Here is a 15,174-nt window from a genome sequence, read left to right on the forward strand (position 1 = left end):
CACATTAGATAGATGTGTTCACACACACACTCACTCTCTCTCTCTCCCCCTAAACAGAGGAGGATATTTGGCTCTACACCGCACGCCCATCTAATATAAAAGGGGCATGATTTTATATTCTTTCCTAGTTGTATGCTAAGGCTTTAGCGTCCTTGTTCTTGCACATTTTATTCACAGGAAACATCAGAACCTTGTACGCGGTTTCTTTATGAATGCAAGGAGCATGCTCAGACCCAATGGTGAAATCCATGTAAATCACAAGACCACGCCCCCATTCAATAACTAGAATATTAATAAACTTGGGAATCTAAGCTTTCTGAGACTTATTATTATAGAGTGTGTTGATTTCAAGAAAGAAGACTACCCTGGTTATAACAACAAGTTTTCCATGGTAACAAAGAAGAAGAAGAACTCTGCTGACACCATAAATCAAAGAGATCAGCACAATAATGACTATCCTCTGACTCTGATGACAAGCAATACTCCAATTTCTGGAATGGAGCTTCTTGGGAGAGCAATTTCTGTTTATGTTGATGGAATCATCTGTGATTTGCAGAGATCATCATGGCTTGAATCAGCTAATGTTGGGAATAAGGATATGATACTCTTAGCCTTTTCAAATGATCAATCTTCTCAGACTCAGATGATTGTTACTAAGCTTTTGTGGTCATTTTGCTGCATCTCTTGTTGCCCTCAAGCTACTAGCCGATCTTCTGATTCTGAAGCTATGTAGCTCGATAATGATTCCTATGTTTTGAAATGTTATCGCTGGATCCTCTTCTCATAGTATCTGAGCAAATGTTTATTTGCAATGATCTTATTTGTGTTCTGAATTGATTGAAGTGGGCTCCATGCAATTGTATGGGGCTTAAAACAAGCTGTATCATTCACGGTTTGTTAACATTGCGACTTATTAATGATTATTATGTTGAGTAGGGAAATTATGGGAAAGATATGCTTAATAACTCAATGCCTTTTATTTTAAGTTAAAATCATAAATATATATATACACACATAATAGAAATTGACAAAAAAAAGTGATTTTATGTATTTATTAAATATATTTTGACCTGATACTTCTTGTGTTGTATACAAAATGAACATACGGTATTTAGGGCCTGTTTTTTTTTTTTTTGTCTCAAAATGATTTTATCAAATTATTTTTTAAGATAAGTTATGGAAACAAAAAATTAAAAAAATTATTTGGATAATTGTTCGAAAAACATTACATTTGCAAATAAACATATTGAGATCGGAGGGTGAAGCTCAAGTGCTCAAGTGTTAAAAAGCTATTAAAAAAAAATAAGATAATTATCATGCTCTTGTTATAAAACTAAGAGAATTAGATAGAAGAAAAGATTGGAGTATTTCTCATTCCATTCAAGATACTAAATATATTATACATGCCCTTTATTTACAGGCACAGCTTTATATTTTTGACAAAATATACATATTATATAATAATAGAGATAACTGTGGGATATAAAGATAATAGAAGATATTGAAGATAATAGGAGAGATGTGGACATTTACACAAATATTATTGTATTCATGATAGCTCTAAAATTTTGACATTTTTTTTTCTATTGAATCACTTCTAAAAAATAATAAAGTCATTAATATTAAGGAGCATATTCAATATAGACGGAAAATAGATCTTAGCTACTGTAATAAGTGACATGTAAATATGAATTTTACCTATTTTGCTCCTCTCATAAATTGTAAACAAACCCTTTCTATTGATATGGATACCACTAAAATAAACTTATAACAATTGTCATGTTTGTATGAACAACACAAATCTGAAGAAGATGGGGTAAACTAATATTGTCATCTTGAGCGATCAAAAAAGAGAGGGAGAGGTGAATAGTTGGTGAATGAAAGGATTGAACTTGTATATGAATGATAATGAAACATGAAACTTAAAGTTAAGCCTAACTTAATAATTTTATAACTAATTTATAAAATTAATATAGATGATATTCCATATAGTTATATATAATAATGCAAAAATAAGAAATAAATAACTAGGCTGTACTTTACAAAAATAGGTCCAGCCATTTGTTTAGATGGGCTTGGAATGACAATGAACCTCAGCCGAGTCTTAATTTTGTTGACAGTTGCGGGACCTAGAATTATTTTTTTAGTTTTTTTAATTTTTAACTCACTTATATTTATGTCTCCAACTATAATTCGGTGTGACTTAATTCTTAAACTTTTAACTAGTTTATAATTCAGTCTCTTATCTTCTTTTTTTTTTTTAATAGGTAAAGGGGTAAGTTCATCCATTATAATGTCAAAAAGAATACCAAACACCATAACAAAACATTGGATGCAAAAATGCATATCAACATTTCAAAACGGGCATAAATACCATTTCCGTTAATTTTATTAAACGTCAGTTACTTTTTTGTTTTGTGGGACCCACTTTGTCTTCAGCGTCAATGCTCTTCAATTATTCATTCTCTTATCTTGGTGCTCTCTCTCCCCCCCCCCTTCCTCTCTTTCTCCTCTCTGTCTCTCTTCCTCCCTCTTATCTTTCGACTCTCATTATCTCGCTTTGTTTTTTTTTAATATTTTGTTAAATTATTTGAATAAAATAATATTTTATGACTATGATATTAAAAAATGTAAAATTTATAAATAAAATATATTGGTACTTAAATTTTGACAGCCTTGAATTCCTTGCATTATTTTATATTGTTATTATTAACTTCAAAGTCTCTTTAATTAACTCTGTGTGTGTGTATGAATACACATACTATCAGTATTAGATGAGAGATGACCATGCTTCACTCCTTTCTTTGTCCCTCTTTCTCTCTCTAATACTTGTAAGGGTCATATAATGAACACCTTCATCAGAACACCTTATGTCTTCATCTGATGCCTTTGTAAAAGACCACCTTCATTGGACGCAGCAGCTTGATCTCTTCGGTCAAGACGTCAACATACTTGGTGGCCCTTTAGTGCATGTATATTCACACGCATACACACACTCTTTGTTAATCAACTTGAACACTTTTTTCCCCCCCTTCCCTTTCTGTCTCTTCCTCTCTTACGTTCTCACACTTTCTTCAGTTATCTTCTAATAGCCGCCAAGAGACCACTAAGCCCCAGCCCCCAGATCAAGTTCATCTTCAAGTTCAAATTTCTCCACATCTATAGTCCCAAACACCTTCCTCTTCATTCCCACTGCTTTGAGAATGTCTCCAAATTTAGATCCGTCCTTGCTTGATCAACGCTCCTACCGGTGATATACAGACTTACCACAACGTTGAGATCACCATCCCATCATAGTCCTTGATAAAGCCCAATTTTTATACATTTTATCCCACATTAATTTAGGATTTAAATGATAATTTTGAGCTTAATTAGATTTTTAGGCATTATTGGATTAATTGGTTGATTTTTGGGATTTTGCATAAAAATTGAGATTTTGGATTAAAAATATAATATCTTGTGATTTCCTATTTTTGATTTGGAATTAATTTTTTCTATTTCTTTGGAAACAAGTCTCATATTTTTAGAAAGATTATTTTTAGAAAGTTTTGCAATTTCTTGCCTAATTTTTATGCAGATATGATATTTAATTTTTGATTATATTTAGATATAATCTACATTAATGGATGCACTTAAATTCTTGTAGGTCAAGAAAGAGCATATAAAAAATCCAATGGTGTAAGATTGTTTCGTGGGATTTAAGCACAATCCAATAACTAATATCAAGTGGGTCAATTAATTACTAATGGGCTTGAGTTTTGGATCTAAGAAAATTTTCGTTTCTCTCCTAAAATAATCCCTCTAGCACGCCTAAGATCACTCTTTTCTTTTTCCATCTCCATAGCACGCACGGACCATAAAAACGTGAATCCTCTCCTTTCAACAATATCCCACATTCACCATATACCATCTAGTCACCATCATCACTCCACGTATAAAAAAAAGCCGCACGCCCTCTCGCATATATCCATTGATTCCATTCTATATTCACCCACCAATTTCAATCAATTCCTCTCCTTTCTCACTACACGCACAGCTTCTCATCTACACCTCATTTGGAGGAAGAGACATTTTGACGGAGGCTTAAGCTTGTTAGAGAGGCAACTTGAGAGGAGTATGGAGAAGACTCGAGCCTTGGGCTAGCACTTGAAGACCATAAGGGAGTGATGTTCCATTTATCTTTTTAATTCAAGGACTTGAGATTATTTAGTTTTAAATAATTTTAAGTTGTAATTTTGTGAGACAATTTAGTTCTAGATCGTCATCTTTATGCTTAGATTGGATTGATATTTGGATTTTATGTGTGTTGAGACACTTGTTGGAATTTATGTTTAGAACCTTTGCATTGTTAATTGAATTCATAATTGAATTTTCATTATGAGTTTAATTATCAATGTGGTTTAAATTGCAAAATTTGGGTTCTTTTGCCTCTTAATTGTTTAATTAAGTTGGTTAATTTTCTAATTGTTTAATTGAATAATTTGAAACATAATTCCAAAATTAATTGAGTTATTTTTCATTGGTTTTAATAAGCTTAATTAACCAACCTTATACTGTTATGAGTTCTTTAATAGTTTAAGGGTTTTTGAAATTGAAGGTTCCCTTTGTTTCAAGTAGGTAATTAAGTTTATTAACTCCACTTCTTATCACTTCCCTTTGGTCTAATTAACTAATTAAGGTTATGAAGATTAAATCCATGCAAATCCTAAGTTGTCCCCTCTACTACCTTACCTGAAAGAACTTCTTCATTTTTACTTATTAATCTTCTTTGCTTCCTGATTAATTTTCTTCATTTATCATTTTAATTTTGTTTTCTTAAAAAATCCCCCCCAAATTGCATTGCCTTTATTTAGTTTAATTTAATTTTCATATAAATTTTAGGACATTTACATTTTCCATTTAGAATTAGAATTTGCATTTTAGTTTAGGTCCAATTTATTGCATTTTTTTTATCACTTGAATTTTTTACCTAAAGAAACCCATAATTGCTCCTTAGAAGTAATGACCTAGGTTGATCCTAAACTACAAATTAATTGGGACCTAGTTTAATTGAGTGCTTAAACGACAAAGCATCACCAATTTTGACGCTGTTGCCGAGGAGCAATGGTTTAAACTTTAGTTTGATTTCTAGGTATTTTGCATTTTTCTCTGCATTTTTTTTTGGCATTTTTTTCCTTCTTTTCATTTCACTTTGATTTGTGATAGTTGCTTAATGCATGATTATCCTCTAGCAAAGAATTGTTTGAATTTGATCCTTAGATTGAGAGGACTTTTCATCAAAGAAGGAGAGCTCAAGCTAGTAATCTTATAGAAAGTGACTCTTCTGTTAAGTTAATTGCTGATTTCTCTAATTCTTTTTGACTCCTCTGATTCTAATAGTGGCATGGCTAATCCTGCTAGGACAATCAAGAATTAGTTTCACTAATTTGCATTTTAAAATTGGTGCATTAATTATCCTGACATTTTCTCTAAATCTCAGATATGGGAGTGGCCAGCCTCAACAATCACAGTTCAATCAAGGTGCAACTTCTTCTGGTGGCAAAATATTCCAACAAGTTAGGCAAACTATGCCAAATCAAGATGAGAGTTCAAAGTTAGAAGGCATGATGAAACTCCTAATGGATAAGTTTGAACAAAAGGATTTGCAACATAGCCAAGAAATTCAAAATCTTCAAACTCAGATTAGGCAGTTATCTAATGCACTTAGTAACATGAAAGTCAAGGCTCAGGGAAGCTACCATCTCAGGTAGTAGTTAACCCTAATGTGGGCACCCAGCAGAATCCTAACATTGGTGGAGTTAATGCTATATCTCTCAGAAGCAGAAATTTAATTACCTCTACAGATCCTGTCACTACCTATGCTTCAAAGGATGAGGAAGCTATCATTAAAGATTCTCCCCCTGCTTCCACATCGCATAATAAGTCTACTTTATCAAAACCACATGTGGAATTGCAAGAAGAGCAAGAAAAAGATGGGGAAGGAAAGAAAGTGAGCGAGCAAGTCTTACCTTTCCTACAGGGGTGATTAGGGCTAAAAGAAAAAAGAAAGGAGCTGAGATGTTCAATGAGGTTTATGATATCTTCAAAAAGGTGGTGATCAATGTTCTATTGGTTGATCTAGTTGCACAAGTGCCCAAGTATGCAAAGTTTTTGAAGGAGTTGTGTACCACCAAGAGAAGGCTTAAGCATGGTGGCAAAGTTGACTTAGGGGCGGTTGTCTCTTCTCTTTATCAGATGCCAATGCCAGTAAAGTGCAAGGATCCCGGTAGCTTTCTCATACCTTGCACCATTGGTAACATTGAGTTTTTAGATGCTCTAGCAGATCTAGGAGCGGCTATCAATGTCATGACAAAATCAGTTTTTGCTTAACTGCAAGGTGTGGATCTTAAGCCTACAAATCTAATTGCCTCTCTTGTTGACAGACGTTGTGTAGTTCCAGAAGGAGTCTTGGAGGATGTCTTGGTTAAGGTCAAAGATCTCATATTTCCTGCAGACTTCTATGTTCTAGATATGGATGATGCTAGATTTAGGCAAAAGGGACATTCATCTTTGATTTTGGGTAGACCATTTCTCAAGACTACTAGAGCTATGATAGATGTGCATGCTGGTACTCTTACTATGGAATTTGCTGGTAAAATCATTAGATTTGATATGCTTGACTCTCTGAGACATCCACTTGATAGTTGTGCTGAGATTGATGTTAGTTTTATTGATGTTATCATTGATAATGCTGTCATGGATTTTAGAGATAGTATGATAACTAGATCATGTGATATTGTTGGCTTAGATGATTCTATCTCTTGTTCATGTTCTGAAATTGGTAGTTGTGATACATGCACTGGTATAGATGCTCATGATATTGATGTTTTCACTGATTTTGTTGAGATTGTTAGACATTCTAGTTTTGATTCTTTTATGCCTGTCCATAGCCTTAGCACTTTCAGTGATTCATCTAGCACTTATGTTGATTCACATGGACTCTCTCAATTATTTAGTGTGATTGATGCTATAGATGCAACTGATTCATCTTCATTACCTGATTCTGCTAGCTGTTAGTTATATTGATCATGTCCCTGATATAGAGGTCTTTGACTCTGACCCCGATGTTGCTTTTGACATGAGTGCTACTGATGGCACTTCTTTTGCGAATTGTGGCATATTACCTGATTCTTCTGTTGTTACTGTTCCTGCTAATGATTCCCAAGTTGGGAAATTTTGCTCTTCTACTTGTGAGTCTTCAGTACAGGTTTCTAGTTTGACTAACATTAATCTAAAGCGCCTTATACCCTTAACTGAGCAAGCTCCCTATTTAGAGCTAAAGCCACTTCCTGATTCACTGAAATATGCCTATTTGGGAAAAAATGAGACACTGCCAGTGATTGTAGCTAGCGACATAGCTGTTGATGAAGAAATTCGCCTCCTGGAGGTGCTGAAAAGAAGGATTAAAGCTATTGGATGGACTCTTACTGCTATTCTTGGAATTAGCCCTAATATGTGCATGCGCCAGATTTTGTTAGAAGATAGTGCCAAAGCTGTGTGCCAGCCACAGAGGTGACTCAACCTATTGATTCTTGATGTGGTAAAGAAAGAGGTTTCTAAACTACTTTCAACAGGTATAATCTATCCTATTTCTTATAGCCAGTGGGTTAGTCCGGTTCAGGTAGTTTCAAAAAAGATTGGTATTACTATTATTCGTAATGATGAAGGTGAGCTTGTTCCAACTAGAGTCCAGAACAGCTAGAGGGTATGTATTGATTATAGGAAGTTGAACTCTGTGACCAGAAAAGATCATTACCCCCTTTTCCTTTTATAGATCAAATGCGTGAAAGACTGGTTGGTAGATTCCATTATTGCTTTTTGGATGGTTTTTCTGGATACTTTCAAATTTCTATTACATTTGAGGATCAGGATAAGACCACATTCACATGTCCATTTGGAACCTTTGCATATAGACGCATGTCGTTTGGCTTATGTAATGCACCTAGCACTTTTCAGCATTGCATGGTTTTCATATTTTCTGACTTTCTTGAGCATTGCATGGAAGTATTTATGGATGATTTCACTGTCTATGGTGATTCTTTTGATGCATGCTTAGCTAGTTTGGATAAGGTTTTGGAAAGATGCATTGAATATAATCTTGTGCTGAATTTTGAGAAATGTCATTTTATGGTTAAGAAAGGCATTGTTTTAGGACATGTTGTTTCACATGATGGCATTGAGGTTGACAAAGCCAAAATTGATATTATTTCATCTCTTCCATATCCCTCTTGTGTGAAAGATGTGCGCTCTTTTCTTGGACTTGCTGGATTTTACAAGCGATTCATTCAGGACTTTAGTAAAGTTGCATTACCATTATCTCGTTTACTGCAGAACGATGCGGGCTTTGTCTTTGATGATGCTTGTAGGTGTGCTTAGGATGAGTTGAAAAAGCGACTCACTACACCCCCTATCATTCAGCCACCTAGTTAGAGCCTTCCCTTTGAGCTCTTGTGTGATGCTTCTGATTATGCATTGGGTGCAGTTCTTGCTCAAAGAATAGAAAAGCGACAACATATCATAGTATATGCATCACGGACTCTAGATGCCACACAGGCTAGTTACACAACCACAGAGAAAGAACTTTTTGCAATTGTGTTTGGGCTTGAGAAATTTCGCTCTTACATCCTCCATACAAAAGTGCCTGTCTTTACAGATCATTCAGCTATCAAGTACTTATTCAAGAAGCCAGACTCCAAACCCCGCTTGATTAGATGGGTAATGCTGATACAGGAGTTTGATGTGGAGATCCGTGATAAGAGCGGTGCAGACAACATGGTAGTGATCACTTGAGTAGGATTGAGGCTCCTGTGGTAACATCTTCTTTACCCTTAAATGATTTTCCTGATAGTAGACTCTGTGGTGTTGATATGACTGTTCCGTGGTATGCTGACATTGGTAATTATCTGGCTACATCTGTTCTACCAACTGATATGAATAAGCATCAACTAAACAAGTTTAGGAGTGATGCTAGGTTCTATATATGGGATGATCCCTACTTGTGGCACATTTACAATGATTAGGTTATTAGGTGATACATTCCTGATAATGAATTTGAGTATGTATTGACATTTTGCCACACCCTTGCTTGTAGAGGGCATTTTAGTGCTAAGCGTACTGCTAGGAAGGTTTTGGAAAGTGAGTTATTCTGGCCCACTCTATTTCATGATGCTCACGAGTTTTGTAAGAAGTGTTCCAGATGCCAATTTGTTGGCAATATCCCTAGGAAGCATGAGATGCCGTAACAACCTCTGTTGTTTTGTGAAGTTTTTGATGTTTGGGGTATTGATTTCATGGGACCTTTTCCTACTTTGTTTGGTTATGCTTACATTTTGCTTGCTGTGGATTATGTCTCTAAGTAGGTTGAGGCAATCCCCGCTCGTACTAATGACTCTTCTGTAGTGGTTTCTTGTGTCAGGTCTCATATTTTTTGTAGGTTTGGAATCCCAAGAGCTATCATTAGCGATCAAGGTACTCATTTTTGCAATCGAAGTATGCAGAGCTTACTTAGCAAGTATGGTGTGATGCATAAGGTGGCTACTCCATACCACCCTCAAACAAACGGTCAAGCGGAACTCTCGAATAGAGAAATTAAGCTCATTCTTGAAAAGACAGTGCAACCTAATAGAAAGGATTGGAGCAAGAGGCTGGATGATGCACTCTGGGCATATCGTACAGCATATAAAAGCCCGATTGACATGTCTCTGTATCGGATTGTCTTTGGTAAGGCTTGTCATCTGCCAGCAGAGGTGGAGCACAAGGCATATTGGGCCATTAAAAGCTGCAGCCTTGATCTTGCTAGTGCTGGTGTTGAAAGAAAGTTACAATTACAAGAACTTGAAGAGTTTAGGAGAGAAGCATATGAGAATGCTCGGATCTATAAGGAAAGAACTAAGGCTATCCATGATAAGCTCATCTTGAGAAGGGAGTTTCACGTGGGACAAAAGTTCTACTTTATGTCTCTAGACTTAAACTCATGCCTGGTAAGCTCCGTTCTAGATGGGAGGGACCTTTCATTGTCACTAATGTTTTTCCCTATGGAGCTGTAGAGATTAAGAGAGAGCCAACTGGAAGATGCTTCACAATCAATGGTCATCGCTTAAAGCCTTACTACGAGGGGTTCTCTACCCATGATGTAGAGGTTATCACACTACGAGACGCCACGTAGCCTTGGTTGTATTCCTTCCCTTCACTCTTTTTGCTTTGCATTGTCCATATTATTGAGTTGGGCTGTGCTGGATACTACTTGCTTTGTGACTTGCCTATGTGTTTTGCATTGAGGACAATGCATTGTTTAAGTGTGGGGGAGGGATTTCATTCTTTTTATTTTTTTTCCCTTTTTTGGAGTGTTTTTTTTTTTTTTAGTTCCTCTTTAAAAAAAGAAAAAATGTTTTGTTTCGTTTTGTTTTGAATGTGAAGATTGCAAGTTTGAAGTAATTCAAGTATGATGCATTCTTAATTTGAAAAGTGACTGATCATGTCTTGAGTGGGATAAGCTAAGTGGCAATGGATTTGACTTAGGTGAATTTAAGCTAGCAATCATGTACCTAGTGAGGTTTTGGGCCTGATGCATTTCTTCTTTCCATGTGTGTATACTCCTATCTCTTTCCTCGATCTAGAACTTGACTTGAATCTTATTTGAGACCACGTTTGTGCATTTGCATTCATAAAGATGATAAAGGCATCCATTTCTATTTTTCTAGCCAGATAAGCCAAAAGCCTACCCTTTTCTGCATTTATCCTTTGCTTAACCCCTTTTGAGCCTTCACCATTTTTTTCTCTTAACCCATAGCCCAAAAAAAAAAATCCTACCCCTTCTTAATGTCTTAGGAGTTGAAGAGTGTTATAGTATATGTGCTTGGGATGGAGGAACACATTTGGAGTTATGGTGTGGGTCAATTTGAAGGAAAAAAAAGAAAAAATATTGTAATAAGATTCCGCTCCTCTAGTTTAAGCTGTGCTTAGTAACCGGGGATCTTCATCACTAATGTCGATCTTCGCGTCAAACGGCCAGTAAGGGCTATGAGCGTGCTAGTAGCATCTTAGTGCCAATGAGTTATCCATGCTTGAGTAACCGGGCTTTTGTATCACTAATATGAAGGTTCACGTCAAAAGAGCATATACATAATGGCCTAAGAAAGCCAAAAAAAAAAAAAAGAAAAAGAGAAAGAGCTTAAAAAAAAGATAAAAAGAAGAAGAATGACCCAATCCAAGTTTAATTTAGTTTCTTGCATTCCATTATATTTTTTCAATGGTTCTCTTTATTTCCTAAGATGTTCAACTTTGTTTTCCCAAATACTATGTCCTTTCTTTCTTAACCTTAGCCCCATTACAACCTAATAAAAGTCTTTTTGCTTTATGCTAGTAATTGCTTTGCCAACGGTGAAGAATTTAGATTATTGTCAAGCCTATGGAAAAAGGATTGGATAGGATGGTTTTGAGTGCAAACACAAGCCGATACACTTTTGAGTGATAGAGTGACATGCACATTAACCTTGGTGAAGGATTTCTGACTTAGATTCTCCTTTGTCAAGTAAATTGTCATGATGTTTGTTTTCTTACTTCATGAGAAGATTACTTAGATAAGAAAGATGTTAATTGCTTTGAGTTGCTTTTTGCTTGTGATTGGAACATTCTTTTTTGTTTGATTTTCTTTTGTTTTTCTTACTGCTCTTTGGTCTTCATTTGCTTTGTCCGGGAGTACAAAAACTAAGTGTGGGGGAATTGACAAAGCCCCATTTTTATACATTTTATCCCACATTAATTTAGGATTTAAATGATAATTTTGAGTTTAATTGGATTTTTAGGCATTATTGGATTAATTGGTTGATTTTTTGGATTTTGCATAAAAATTGAGATTTTGGATTAAAAATATAAATATTTTGTGATTTCCTATTTTTAATTTGGAATTAATTTTTTCTATTTCTTTGGAAACAAGTCTCATATTTTTAGAAAGATTATTTTTAGAAAGTTTTGCAATTTCTTGCCTAATTTTTATGCAGATCTGATATTTAATTTTTGATTATATTTGGATATAATCTACATTAATGGATACACTTAAATTCTTGTAGGTCAAGAAAGAGCATATAGGAAATCCAATGGTGTAAGATTGTTTCGTGAGATTTAAGCACAATCCAATGACTAATATCAAGTGAGTCAATTAATTACTAATGGGCTTGAGTTTTGGATCTAAGAAAATTTCCTTTTCTCTCCTAAAATAATCCCTCTAGCACGCCTAAGATCACTCTTTTCTTTTTCCATCTCCATAGCACGCACGGACCATAAAAACGTGAATCCTCTCCTTTCAACAATATCCCACATTCACCATATACCATCTAGTCACCATCATCACTCCACGTATAAAAAAAGCCGCACGCCCTCTCGCATATATCCATTGATTCCATTCTATATTCACCCACCAATTTCAATCAATTCCTCTCCTTTCTCACTACACGCACAGCTTCTCATCTACACCTCATCATTCATGGCCGTGGCATCTAACAACTTTGGAGGAAGAGGCATTTTGACGGAGGCTTAAGCTTGTTAGGGAGGCAACTTGAGAGGAGCATGGAAGAGACTCGAGCCTTGGGCTAGCACTTGAAGACCACAAGGGAGTGATGTTCCATTTATCTTTTTAATTCAAGGACTTGAGATTATTTAGTTTTAAATAATTTTAAGTTGTAATTTTGTGAGACAATTTAGTTCTAGATTGTCATCTTTATGTTTAGATTGGATTTATATTTGGATTTTATGTGTGTTGAGACACTTGTTGGAATTTATGTTTAGAACCTTTGCATTGTTAATTGAATTTATAATTGAGTTTTCATTATGAGTTTAATTATCAATGTGGTTTGAATTGCAAAATTTGGGTTCTTTTACCACTTAATTGTTTAATTAAGTTGGTTAATTTTCTAATTGTTTAATTGGATAATTTGAAACATAATTTTCAAAATTAATTGAGTTATTTTTCATTGGTTTTAATAAACTTAATTAACCAACCTTATACTGTTATGAGTTCTCTAATAGTTTAATAGTTTTGAAATTGAGGGTTCCCTTTGTTTCAAGTAGGTAATTAAATTTATTAACTCCACTCTCTTATCACTTCCCTTTGGTCTAATTAACTAATTAAGGTTATGAAGGTTAAATCCATGCAAATCCTAATTTGTCCCCTCTACCTTATGTAACATCCTTATTTTTACTTAGTATTTAATTAAATTTATAAATAAATATATTTTAATATCAAGTTAATAAAAAGAAAGGTTAGATATAAGCAAATTATTATTATTATTATTTTAATAATGTTTTTGTGTGTGATTGTGTGTGTGTGGATGGTATTCTACAAAATTATACCATGGTATAGAAGTCCCACATCGACTAATTTTTAGAGTGAAGGAGTTTGAGGAGCCTATATATAGGAGATAGTGAGTGGAGCTTGAAGTGAGTAAATAATTTTCACACATATCTGAGGTAGTCTCAGAAAAGTACTAGTTTTGAGTTTATTAACCGTTGGATCGGACTGAAATTTGGTCAGCCCATTTGGGACATCCAAATCGTTAATTTCAACGGTTGGATTATCATTTTGATCTCTGAGTTACAAGTTATTAGGTACGTTTTTAACTTATATCTTTTGGATTTAGCAGATAGAGTCCTGAATAGTAAATTAGCATTTTAAAGTTCATTCACCGTTAGATTGAGCTACAATTTGGAGGATAGTATCATGATATATAGGAAATTAAATTCAACGGTTAGATTAAGGGTTTAACTTCTGTAGTGAGAATAACCTGGTTCGTACTAAGTCTATTTGTCTAAGTCCTTTGAAGATGGAATATAAGTTATCAATTTATAATTTGTCTATTTGCATTATGAATTTGATGATTCTAATAATATAATCTAATAATTAAAGGATATTTAAGTAAGGGAAAATTCAGGAATCGAGTCTAAATCATATGTGTGTGTGTGTGTGTTCTCATTCCAAACCTTAGAGAAATGTCTTTTAGGCTAGAGTTCTGAGTAAAATTAAAGCTTTTAGAGGAGGAGTTAGAGGCTAGAATTTTGTGAGTAGCCTACTCTAATACTATAGAGATAATATTTTAATTTTGTTTGTAGATATAAACTCTATTGTGGCATTTTCGAGGTTGGACTCTGGTTATAGTTGACTGTTAGCTAGGAGACCAGGTAACTAAATTTCTATCTGTTGCGTGCTCTAGTATGAAGTTGGTGAGCGGCTTTATAACTAATTCTATAAAAGTATATTACGTTTTGTATGAACTGTCTTGTGGGATGCTATTTTAAAAAGGATTGACATAATTTGTATTGCAAGAAATTGGTGATCATGATTATGATGTGCTATTATGAAATTCTGTTGATTATGCATATAAATCTGTGATTTTGAACCCTGTACATCTATTTTGGGTGGGGAAGGAGATGATTGGAGTTATTGAGATTTATATACTTACCACGTGGTATCGGCCTCCATACGGAGCTCTATGGTTGGCCACTATTATTGTCCCACTAGTTCTTCGAGGGACTGCGACACCCCACTAGTTCTTCGAGGGGGGACCCATGGTCCACCGAGTGCTCTGTGGTCTTTGGCCGGTCCATATCACTTGAGTGGTGAGCTTGTCAGAGTAGCCAGTCAAATGGAAAGAACTTAGCCCATGGGTCCAGTCGGCGGAAATAAGGAGGATATAAGGATGGATTTGGGTTCAGGAATTGCATATGACATGGGATATTCATTGATATTTATATCTGTTAAATAAATGATAAGTATGTTATTTCTTTTGGAATGTATCAATTGTATGAGAGTGGTGGAAATATTTACTTATATGATTATTGTGAGTTTAAATGTTAAATAAATGTTTATCAATTATTATTAATCCTGTGTATCCCACCTGACATCTCGCTAGCCATGCTAGGGTGTGTAATAGGTAGGGATTTAGTTACTGAGACGTTGTCTCATTCCTATTATTTAACATTTTTTAGGTGAAAGTTTTAAAAGAGGGACGTTAGGGAAGGCTCAGGAGGAGTAAAGCTACATTAGTAACTTGTAGCGTCTCCTCGATTTATGAGCTATGTTGTATCCTGTATATTGCCATCTTAGGATAAATTGGTTTTAATTTATTCATGCACTATTATTTC

The sequence above is a fragment of the Neltuma alba genome, unplaced genomic scaffold (assembly GCF_004799145.2).
Source record: "Neltuma alba isolate B1F8T4 unplaced genomic scaffold, ASM479914v2 tig00012110_pilon, whole genome shotgun sequence".
NCBI classification, from domain to species: domain Eukaryota; kingdom Viridiplantae; phylum Streptophyta; class Magnoliopsida; order Fabales; family Fabaceae; genus Neltuma; species Neltuma alba.